General features: G+C 36.1%; 1 protein-coding gene and 2 long non-coding RNA genes across 5 annotated transcripts in view; 2 read left to right on the top strand and 1 right to left on the bottom strand.

Moving 5' to 3' along the window:
* Rint1 (RAD50 interactor 1) overlaps positions 1-11,482 on the top strand; it is a 95,877-nt gene that overhangs the window by 6,441 nt on the left and 77,954 nt on the right. The window lies entirely within an intron of this gene.
* Positions 5,820-7,962, bottom strand: LOC108359432 (uncharacterized). The gene is made up of 3 exons (XR_001846921.1): positions 7,943-7,962; positions 6,843-6,846; positions 5,820-5,902 (listed from the first exon to the last, which is right to left on the bottom strand). It is a non-coding gene; the product is annotated as an uncharacterized LOC108359432 (long non-coding RNA).
* LOC108359433 (uncharacterized) overlaps positions 9,596-11,482 on the top strand; it is a 2,861-nt gene continuing 974 nt past the window's right edge. Inside the window, exons 1-2 of one of the 2 annotated variants that reach the window (XR_001846923.1) lie at positions 9,596-11,008; positions 11,074-11,271. This is a non-coding gene — a long non-coding RNA (uncharacterized LOC108359433). Of the gene's footprint in view, positions 11,272-11,482 lie in introns of both variants that reach the window. The other variant, XR_001846922.1, reaches the window with a different exon arrangement.

The following is an 11,482-nucleotide window of genomic DNA, read 5'->3' as shown; positions in this document are numbered from 1 at the left end:
CGAATACAACTTCACACTTAAAATTAAGACATTTATAACAAACATTTTATGAAGAAAATCCCTTCTTCGTTTAAAATAAAAATAAGCGAAATCGGCCCAATTTCATACAACCCTGCCTGACATGAAACTTTTCTCCAGGATAAGGCTAGTAGCCATTTCTAACAGATTTTGGTTCGCTTAGCAAAAATGGAAACATATATACATATTTGAAATTTAAGAAAACAAGACAAATATCAAAATCGGCTAAAAACGGCAAATTTTTTCTGCAAAACGGCTAACAAATCGGCTGCCGGCTAAATCGAAATTTCTCCGGCTGTTTGCTATCGCAACCGGCTAAATCTAGCCGGAAAACGGCTAAAATGGCAACACTGCACAACTGTCAAAATCGGCAAAACCAAAGTAGCGGTACCACTGACGGCGCCACCTTTGTTCGCTGCACCGTGCGATAAGACGATACTGCACTGTGTGGTGCGTTATGAACGCTACGCCCCCACCATTATCTCGCTCGCGATCTCGACGGTGCACTTTGTATCTGGCACAATTCAACAATGTTGAATTGCCATGCAGCTTCGTCACTTGGACCGCAGTTATTAATATTCCTCTGTTATTAATCGCGCGAAACTTTGCACACTTATTAGTTTTTACCCCGGGAAGGTTATAGGTATGGTTTTTTTGCAAATGTTTCGCCAATTTTGCAAGGGGGCATGGTACCTCGCATAGGCCTGCAAATGTTTAATCAGCTAAATATAACTTCAAAATCATAAGTCAAAATAACTTGAAATTTGGCACGAAGACATGTATATCGTATGCGCTTATAGTAAGTTATATATAAATAAGTTTATAAAAAGGGGCGTGGCACATCCCTTAGGAGTGAATATTTTTATCAGCCATAACTTCGGAACTATAAGTCACATGAATTTGAAATTTTGTGTATATGAAGTTGTTGTTGTAGCAGCATACAAATTCCCCAAAGACTTTTTGGGGAGTGTTGCTGGAGTCACATTCCTGGGCAGATATAAATCTGGGTCGTTCCGGTTACGTAGACCCGACTGTCATGGGAACGATGTATATGAAGTCATATGTATCTATGGTAGGTGCTTATGGTAAATCAGTTTATAAAAAATGGACGTGACACATCCCATAGGCGTGGAATTTAGTTTCAGCTTTAACCAGTGGAACCATAAGTCACATGAATTTGAAATTTGATATGAAGTCATATCTGTGGTAGTTGCTTATGTTAATGTTTATTTAAAATTATAAATTAATTTACAAGCTATTTAAATATAGGGGACCTGGTTTCAAAGGCCATTTTGTTCCCCGTTTTTAATTAATATTATTTTGGTATGTAGTATTTTGTAACTACTATTTGTTATACTTCATAGTAAACGTTGTGGATTTTTAACACGGTGCTAATTATACCGATAGTATCTATTGGTTCGGCTACTTTCGATGTTGGACATTGTTGCAGCATATGTTGCACCGTTTGTCCTCATTCTAGCAATTTTAATGCATTCTTCCCGAGTAAAGTTTTTACAATAGTTGGGACATTTCGGGAGTTCGTTGTGCATTCGCAGAAATGATTTTGACTCCTTCCATTTTTACAAGCTTTTATTTAACTTGGTCATCCCGCGGAAATTTCTTATCGATTTTAAACTAGCTTCCCGACAATGTAGAGACTTGAAATTTTCAGCATAGCTCCAATCACGAAGACAATGCAATTTAAAATACAAATGAACTCCCTATATGGCCCAGGGGTCTTGATGCAAAGGCGGTCAAAACATAGTAAAATTTATGGCTAACAGAGCGTAATTTGCCAAAGAACGTAAAATCACTATAAAATTGTTAAAGCTGCCGGCGGTAATAAATAAGAAGTATAGTTGCAGACGCTAGTATGAGAAATACCGGAATTCAACTTCAACAGTGTTTAAATTGCCAAACTGTTAAGATTTAAGCACTTGTGTTAAGAATTACATTATTTGGTTTCCTCACACAGCGAATTATGGAAATACAGAGATACAATAAAAGCCACACATAATTCATATGCATGCATCTTGAAAGTGTACATACATAGGTACTTCTACTATCGCGAAGACGAAAAAATATCAGTTAATACGATCAGAGTTGCCAACTATACTTAGCTATGAAGTGCCATATTGAGGATAACACAGTGCCAAAATGTGCCAAATAGAAAAAGGAAGTGCCAAAAAAGATGTCGCTCTTTTTAGTTCTTCTCATTTAGCATTAAAATTACAAACACATTAAAATAAAAGTCCAATGCAAAGTAAGATAAACCAGTTGTATACGCTATAGAAATTAGAAAATTTTAATTGACAAAAAGAAGTACACGCAAAGGATTTCCCAAAAATGTATTGAAATATTACTATTTTTCGAAAGTGTCGATTTGGCAGTTTGTGCCAAATTGAAAAATTAAGTGCCATTTGAAGTAAAATACGGCCAAGAATGGCACGGTTTGAGCGAAGTTGGCAGCCCTGAGTACGATGTGTTTCTTCTGAATACTGTTAAGGCGATGTGGAGTATGCTGCGTAGTCATGTGCCATTGTATGGTAAAGGTAAACGGAAAATAATTGTCTATAATTAACATACCGAAGTGGTCAAAAGGCTTAGGGCCCGTTGTTCAATGTCTGATTAACAAAAATCGGAGGTAGAAGCTCCGGTTAAATACAACAACTGCTTTATCGATCACATGTTATATGCATGATGTCGAAATCGTCGATAATGATGTACTGGTGATAACCATACATTGAGCAACGGGCCCTTAGCTTAGGTGAAACTACTTCAGTTTCAGATAGACTACATTTAGGGCCGTTTGCACCATGTCTAGTTAACGCTAACTGGAGGTACATCCTTCAGTTAAGCACGTTAACTGCTTTATCGATCACATGTTATATGATGGGTGTCGATAACGTCGATAAAGATGTTTAACTGGGAGTTAGAATTAACTAGACATGGTGCAAACGGCCCTTAAAGAACTTTTCTATTTAAAGCAACAAAATAAAATCTTTATACTTAGGAGCTGTTTTCATTATAAAGGCTTGCTCNTCGATTTGGCAGTTTGTGCCAAATTGAAAAATTAAGTGCCATTTGAAGTAAAATACGGCCAAGAATGGCACGGTTTGAGCGAAGTTGGCAGCCCTGAGTACGATGTGTTTCTTCTGAATACTGTTAAGGCGATGTGGAGTATGCTGCGTAGTCATGTGCCATTGTATGGTAAAGGTAAACGGAAAATAATTGTCTATAATTAACATACCGAAGTGGTCAAAAGGCTTAGGGCCCGTTGTTCAATGTCTGATTAACAAAAATCGGAGGTAGAAGCTCCGGTTAAATACAACAACTGCTTTATCGATCACATGTTATATGCATGATGTCGAAATCGTCGATAATGATGTACTGGTGATAACCATACATTGAGCAACGGGCCCTTAGCTTAGGTGAAACTACTTCAGTTTCAGATAGACTACATTTAGGGCCGTTTGCACCATGTCTAGTTAACGCTAACTGGAGGTACATCCTTCAGTTAAGCACGTTAACTGCTTTATCGATCACATGTTATATGATGGGTGTCGATAACGTCGATAAAGATGTTTAACTGGGAGTTAGAATTAACTAGACATGGTGCAAACGGCCCTTAATCTATTTAAAGCAACAAAATAAAATCTTTATACTTAGGAGCTGTATTCATTATAAAGGCTTGCTCAAGCAGCAGCGGTATGGTATATTTGCTCATGTATGGATATACATACATGCATACANGCCAAGAATGGCACGGTTTGAGCGAAGTTGGCAGCCCTGAGTACGATGTGTTTCTTCTGAATACTGTTAAGGCGATGTGGAGTATGCTGCGTAGTCATGTGCCATTGTATGGTAAAGGTAAACGGAAAATAATTGTCTATAATTAACATACCGAAGTGGTCAAAAGGCTTAGGGCCCGTTGTTCAATGTCTGATTAACAAAAATCGGAGGTAGAAGCTCCGGTTAAATACAACAACTGCTTTATCGATCACATGTTATATGCATGATGTCGAAATCGTCGATAATGATGAACTGGTGATAACCATACATTGAGCAACGGGCCCTTAGCTTAGGTGAAACTACTTCAGTTTCAGATAGACTACATTTAGGGCCGTTTGCACCATGTCTAGTTAACGCTAACTGGAGGTACATCCTTCAGTTAAGCACGTTAACTGCTTTATCGATCACATGTTATATGATGGGTGTCGATAACGTCGATAAAGATGTTTAACTGGGAGTTAGAATTAACTAGACATGGTGCAAACGGCCCTTAAAGTATTTAAAGCAACAAAATAAAATCTTTATACTTAGGAGCTGTATTCATTATAAAGGCTTGCTCAAGCAGCAGCGGTATGGTATATTTGCTCATGTATGGATATACATACATGCATACATTTGTATCTAGTTAACTTACATTCATATGCCTCCACAGAATGCTATATATATATTCTTGTAATACTAGATATACTTCGTTGGAAAGCAAACATAAAACCCAAATGTATGCTATGTACTTATATTAGCTTTAAATTTTAACGTTTCCGCAGCTCCCAATGTTTGTCTTCATCTTAGGCAGGGATCACTCAATTTGTACATTTTGGCAGGTACAGAGTGGTGTTGTTCGGAAATTATTTTATTGAGCTGAACTCAGATTTCTAAACAACACCAATCCGTGACGGTGTACAAATGCGTACAAATGTACAAATCGTGTGATCTTCGCTTAACGGCTTTTTGACAGCGTTTTCATTACTGCTAGTGATAGCAGAGCGTAATTAAGTAGCAATTAAGTAGTATAGTTTTAGGCACTGGTATGATATATTCTATTGTGAATTGCTTGGCAAGTTAAAATACCGGAAATTAGTTTGAATGAATCAGCTTTTAACCTTGTAATATTTCTATACGAATATCTGTAGAACACCTACCTGGTGTGTGGTTTGTACTTGAACTGAATGCTTAAATTAAATAAGACACCGATTCGTTTCTGATAATCCTCCCAATTCGTGACACATTGGGCGCGTTCATAAGACTAAGATTGTCTAACCGTTTACTGTTTGTCCTCGAAACGCACAGTTGAGTAGTTCCGCTCAGTTGAACAGTTGCCAACTTTCCGCCATATTTTCCATCGTACAATTTTTTCGCTACCTGAACTCAACATATTTTGCGCAGCCTAAGCAGATAATCGAAAAGATTTACGCCGCTTATATTAAATGTATTATGCTCATAAATGCAGAGTCAGCCCTTAGTAAAAATATTATGTCCTGGTTATATAAAATAAAACTAAAAAGTTCAAAATAAAATAATGTAAGAAAAATATTTTTTAAAAACAAGCTTTTGTTTAACATGTACAATCAAAGGAATAAAATAAAGTAGTGTAACAAAAGATTTTTTAGCAAGAAAATTTTGTTACTGCACTAAAATGAATAAAATAAAATAAGTTAAGCTTTCGTTAAAGTTACTAAAAGCCAAATAGTGAAAGGAGTTACTCAAACTCATGAAAATTACTAACAATTTGAACCGATTTACTTCGTTTTTAAAAAAACTTGTCGGCGAATTCAGCGTACATGCATAATTGGTACATATCGTCGCTGCGCCAAAAAAAAACAGTTATGTGATTTTTGTCAATTTTTTTTATTGCATATTTTTTTAACACTATCTATTACCCACATTTCTGCATTTGTCGTTTTCTAATATCTCCTTTGGCTTAGAACTGATCAAAAACTGCTCGCAGTACTAGAAATACTCTGATAAAACGGGTATACGCTTACTTGATTATAACTGTTTTTGATCGCAGATGAGTATGCTTTGATTTCGATGTAAAAAATAGTTATAAACCAACTAAATACATACATACATATGTATGCACATACCACTAACACTACAAAGATTCTACTATTTAATTTCATTGCTTGCAATTGGAATTCAACAATTAACAAAGGTAAAAAGTATGGAGGTAAACACCGTCCACTTTACATAAGAAAATGTATTCAATCCACCGATATATTCACCAATGGATTACATAAGTAGTATGCGACAGGCGAGGCCATCACATCCTTATATTGTTAATTATTTGGAGCTTTCATTGGATATCACCTATCGAAACTTTGAAAAAGTGCATTGGGTCAAGTTAATGCGCTGACCGAAAAAACAGTTCCCATCTCTGGCAATTTCATGGTTTGTACAAAGTATGTGTCCAATCACCACTTTGCATGAATTTTTATTAAAAAAATCCAATAAAAACGTTACTGTTACATAACAGAAGCAACGGGTAGTTAAATAATCGAGTCCTCAACGTCTATACATTGCATCTAAGCCTAACGGCAGTATTATGTACAAATTGCATAGGATCCCGTTCCGCCAAAAGCAAATTTAAATCGTGTATAAAAACAGCTATGTGCTTTAGAGCGGCGCAAATGTTGATCACGTCGTAATTGTGTTGTGTAGCTGGCTGTCCGGGCAGAGGTAAGTGGCAGGTTGGCATGCTTGTTGGCCCAGGCTAGCTCGACGGCCAAATGGGGGGGTTGTTTGCCGCTTCTCAACCTTCAGCTACAACAAACAAAAATTTTCTGTCATGCCAATGTAAAACGAAGGAGAAAAAGAAAGAAATGGAAGCCTGTCCGGGTCAGTTGGAGCCATCCCACCCCTTCTAAGTGCCGACGGCATTTAGCCTTGAGTTCCGCCGGGGCTCCTAGTTCATCATGCGAAACTCCCTTTACCTGACCTAGTCTGTCAGTCAAACGTTTGTCACCTGTTAAATCGTCATGTCACCTGTAATATACCCACGTCCCCTCCGTGTTGCGCCTAAGCAGCACCCACACCAACCTAAAAATTCCTAGCATTCCATCTTAAATAATAATGCTATGTTTACCGAATTTCATTGTAATACAAATTCATTTATTAAATTAAATCAAAACAAAACCTAACACATAAAATTCATCTTATACTATTTCTTTACCTCTACTACTAACTGAATCCAAATTTTATGATTATTATTATTATAGGTATATATGTATATATATTTTTTCTTCCTTTTTTTCTTTGCCTGATTATCTACTTCTATTAACAATATCTTATTCCCTTACTCACGAATATCTATCTTTCTTTTGTATTGCTTGTATTTTTTTCCGCGCCTTCCACTGTAATTCTTTAAAGTTTTTTATTTTGTAATCGTATACATATGCACATATATGTTTAAAAAGCGCAAACATGTATTCATGTGCCTTTGTTACCTCACATAAATATATGTATGTATGTATATATGTGACCTGGTCTACGAAAAGGGAGCTTACGTGCGAAAACTAGTTTTCTGTGAAAAAGCTGTTAAAAGTAAGCAACTCGTTTCGTTTACTCGTTTTTACTCTTCTTTCTCTACATTTTTAGTACACTTCTAAGCAAGTTAGGATTTTCTGCTTTTCACCACGTGAAAAAGCATCTCATCTTCCATCCGAATCAACCAAAAAGTGAAAATTGATTTTTTGACACCTAAGCCCCCTTTCCGTAGACCAGGTCACATATGTATATGCACGTTTTATATTACTTTTTTTTTTCTACCGTCGGTGACCCTTCCTAATGCTACTGAGTATGTATGTACATATATATGCAAATGTTAAAAACAGAGTACGAAAATAAACTGTACAAAACAATTCCCATTTGCTCATCGATCATCATATCATTTGTGGTTTTGTACAGTTTTGTACATAGTCAGAAACAAACTGTAAGATTCACTGTCATTTTCCCCAACGAGAAACGTTTGTTTTTCGTTTGTGACAATTGTACCATAGGGTGATATCACAAACGTTTCAATTACGTGAAAAATAATTTTTTCTGTAAATTTTCATATCCAATTCAATTAAAAAACATTTTTATTTTTTATTCATTGCAGCCATTCGTTTTGTGTTTAGTTATTGCATATGTGTACATACATACATATATTTTTCTCTGCACGATTCATTTCGTTTGTTGTTTCGTCTGTAACTACTAAACTACTGAAGTGTACTATCACCAAAGTGAACTCAGCCGTATTGTACTGAACTGTTGAAGTAATAAACGGAACGAAATAGTAACGTACAATATAGTTTATTTTCGTACCCTGGTTAAAAACAATAGTGACTTCTCACTTACCAGTATGTGCGTATGTTGTATGTCCACCGATGCTAGCGCCAGCATGCAGACTACCTGGGAAGTGTTGGGGGAGAAAAACAAAGCATTCATATGTACATATACCTACTGGAAAGGAGAGTAACCAAACAAACAGAAACAGGTGGTATAATGGATCACTATTAGTGGGTACGTATGCCACCTGTTTTGCTCTCCATTTCAGTTCGGCCCTTTAATCCGTCGCGAAAACAAACTAAGTGTCGTTTGAACGTATGTATGTATGTATACCGGTGCGTGTGACAAAAAAAAAAATAAAAATAAAATACAAAAGAAATTAATAAACCGAAAAAAAAATTATATCTATAACTTATCGTTATTAACAACAAGAATTGTGCGTGAAAAGCAAAATAAGTGATCGGATTAATGTTACTAATAATAGGAAACTGCAGTTATTTGGCAAATAAGAACTAAGGTGTAACGCGAGTACAGAGTAAAAAAAAGAGCGTGATGAATTTGAGCTGAATGTCAAAACTCAAAAATAAACGCAATGTAAATAATGTGGTGAAAATAAAACTAAGCTTAGAACAACTAAATTCGAAGAAAAAGGTGATGAAATAGCAAATTTACAAAATTAAAAAAAAAAATATGGTAATTGGCAAAATGCGATACGAAAATAACCAAAGACGTGCAAAAATAATAATTCTATAAATTAATAAACTAAAATAAACCAGGTGTGCTGCTGGAACGCTGTTTATTAGTGATGCTGGCGTTTTTTAGTGCGACGTCGATATTACTGCTGTAGCGTATGAGCGGGTGAGTTTGATTTATCCTCCGTGATGTGGTGTTGTTGTGTGATCTGCGACTTTGCTTAGGCCGGTACTGTGTATATGCAGCCGTCTATATGCATGTGATACTGGAACGGCCATGAGTTTGGCCTTTATGCTATGGTTTTGCCTGATGTTGCTGAGTCGGTGGTGCGTGTTAGCCGTGTGGCGTTAGCGTGTGTGTGTGGATTACGACGGTGGGGCACTTAGTGTTGCCGAGAATTTTCTTATAATTTTTGTTAGCGCGGCCCGGATATACATTTAACCACTGTATCACTGTATTCGGTAAATTTCTCTTAAGGTTTTGGTTTTACCTTTCTTTGTGCACCAAATAACTTTAAATTTTACTTAAAACTTTTTGTGATGTAACGACGGGTGAATATAGTTCGCGCTAGGTCAATTCTGACTTTCAGCACTGTGACTTTCTCCAAAAGAATCTCGATTAAGGCTTCAGCTCGCTATTTAAGCATTTTCGACCTTTGTTTTGGTTACGGTGATTCTGCGGTTATCCTTTTGTTTACAAGCAGACACAAATACACAAGCTCCGGCCAGCCAATAGAAAGATCGCAGATCACGACATCGAACAAGTTGTATCGCACCCGCTATTTTGACTTCGGACTTTACGTCTTCATGGTAACCAGTGGAAAGTTTTTATTTTGTTTACTTATACTGCTTCTGCTGTTATCACCAGGGCGAATTTAACCGCATGAGGTGGTTCGAAAAGGGTTGCTTCTTTGATTTAGAATATGCATGCATAGATATACACATGTTCATGCATATATCCACATATATGTATGTACATATATATATATGCATATATATTCATATTAAATCGGCTGTCGTTACAATTGGTCAAAAAAATAGTTTTTTTTTCCTAAATCAATATATTTTTAATATATTTTTTTTTTTAATACGAAATTTGCAAAATATTGCCTATTGGCACCAGGAATCAGTTTTTTTGCTCTCGTGAAAAGTTATTGGAACACATAACTGTTTTTGTTGGCGCAGCGACGATATGTATGTATGTATGCAGATATGTAAATGGCGGTTCGCTATTCGCGTGACAAACTTGGAAAAACGACGTAAATCAGTACAAATTGTTATTGTTTTTATTAGAGTTTGAGTAACTCCTTTCATTATTTGGCTTTTAGTAACTTCAACGAAAGCTTAACTTATTTTATTCATTTAAGTGCAGTTTTACAAATCTTTTGTTAACTACCTTATTTTATTCCTTTGATTGTACATGTTAAACAAAAGCTTGTTTTAAAAAAAATTTTTTTTAAATTATTTTATTTCTGGTGGTCTTCTTGCATGTTGTAGCAGAAGTTGGTTATAATAGAACTTAGGCAGGGAACTTCTGTTGTTAATGGGAGCGACAAAGCCTCAGCCGCTTTGCTGTCAGCCATCTCGTTTCCTTTTATTCCGACATGTCCTGGGAGCCACAATATTTTTATTGTAGGGCCTTGATATTTAAGTACATGCTGAATTAAATTGCTGTTTTTGGTAGATGCAAGATGTTTAACAACGCTTAAGCTATCGGAACATATTAAAGCTTTGCGATTTGTTGATGCTGCGTGTTTGATAGCCCGCTGTATTGCCCACAATTCTGCATTGAAGATACCTGTATGCGGCGGTAACAACGCTTGAATCAAGGTTTTGAACGAGTTCGTAGCCGTTTGTTCAATTACAGCGTAACTATTTCATTTCATTTCATTTAATAATCAATAAGCAATGTGTTTACCGACTATATTACAAATTTATAAAACAGGATAACGTAAAAAACTATGTCAAATTCAATGGCACATTTTGTCAAATTAATGGAAACGCTTGCCATTCGGTGCCATTGCCATCTTTTGTTAATCTATGATAAAAGTTTTAATCACAGAATGGCAACTCAGTGAAAACACCACAGTTTGTGCTTCGAAATCAATCAGTCAATCAAAATATTGTCAAATGGCATCACAAATCAAATTGACAACCTGTTGAAATTTTCCCGCATTTTTTAAGAATAAACATACAAAGCAGCAGTGAGATACTAATTGTGCTATTTTTGCAATACATTGGTAAGAGTTTGTTCTTTTAATAAAAACTTTATCTGCTGTTTGAATTGCAATACTGTAATTACCAGTAATGGAAGAAAGCTACGAAATCATCGCATCTGCATCCCAAGATAGCAGACCAGCAAAGAAGGGAATCCGGAAACTCGAAGCAAAATGGACAAGCGCGGAGACGGAGAAAAGCGCTCTGGAAGGAGATAGCTGGCGAAATGAAGATGGCACCGTCCGAAATAAAAAACAAGTAGAACAGTTTGCGTTGCTCCTTCGGGGTATGTATCCACGGTCCGAGATATTTCATAGTTTAAATGCATACTTGCTATCTATGTTTATTACAGACAACTTTAAACAAAATGAATTNTCTTCGGGGTATGTATCCACGGTCCGAGACATTTTGGCTGAATTTTTTTATTCATTCTGAACGTTTGGAATAAACTTTTTTGTTTACTTATTCTTTAGAACGTTCCTGATGATATGTTAACG

The sequence above is a fragment of the Rhagoletis zephyria genome, unplaced genomic scaffold, assembly GCF_001687245.7.
Source record: "Rhagoletis zephyria isolate East Lansing unplaced genomic scaffold, Rhagoletis_zephyria_1.1 Rzeph_scaffold_00392, whole genome shotgun sequence".
In the NCBI taxonomy this organism is placed as follows: Eukaryota; Metazoa; Arthropoda; class Insecta; order Diptera; family Tephritidae; genus Rhagoletis; species Rhagoletis zephyria.
Note: the sequence above shows the minus strand (reverse complement) of the source record. Positions and strands in the feature narration are given on the sequence as shown.